Source organism: Penaeus monodon, chromosome 19 (assembly GCF_015228065.2).
Source record: "Penaeus monodon isolate SGIC_2016 chromosome 19, NSTDA_Pmon_1, whole genome shotgun sequence".
Taxonomy (NCBI): Eukaryota; Metazoa; Arthropoda; class Malacostraca; order Decapoda; family Penaeidae; genus Penaeus; species Penaeus monodon.
Window position 1 is genome coordinate 3,137,261 of NC_051404.1, and position 804 is coordinate 3,138,064.

Sequence of the window (804 nt, forward strand, 5' to 3'; positions counted from 1 at the left end):
ACGGCGAGCATGAGAGGCGGACTCGGCCGCGAGCGAACGCGAAGCCCCGCGCCGAAGAGGCATGACGCAGCCGACAGGCAAGGCTGACTAATGGGCGCGCGGACGGCGACGAACAGATGAGGCTGACAGTGGGAGATGCATAAGTGTTTTTGGAGCGTCCGCTGTGTCCCCCAAGAATAGTGGCGGGCCGCTGTGATTGCGGGTGTCACTGTTATTTCGGGATGGAGTGTGGGAGAGGGGAAGGGGGAGGGGGTACAAGGGTTATTAGGGTGGGGTTTTCGTGGGGAAGGGAGAACGCTAGGGTGAAAATAGGGGGAGGGAGGGTGTAAGGATTAAAAGGGTAGGAATAGGGGGGGGAGGGAGGGTGCAAGAGTTACAAGGGTAGGGATAGGGGGAGAAGGGACGATGCTTGGATTGAAAGGGAGAGGAAATCGGCCAGAGAAAAGAAAGAAGCTAGAAATGGAGGTGAAAAGAAGCAAGAATGAATGAAACAAGACGTTGCGAGCGGGTGGCGAGCCTCATCAATGAATGCGGCAGGACAGGATGGCCGGAAGTCCCTTGGATATTAGTAGGGCAATGAACCAAGTTATCGAGTCGCGTATAGATGGAAGCTGTTAATTGGGAAGAAAAGCTCGCGGAGTCTCGAGGCTGCAAGTGCGCAGTTTGATTCTGTATATTGCAAGTCGCTTTTCTGACCGGTTTTGCTGTGTGTTTGCGTCGCTTGCACACGGACACATGCGGGTACACAGGTCCAGGTCCATTTATGCTTCCATTAATAGGCAGAGGCACACATACGGAAGCGAA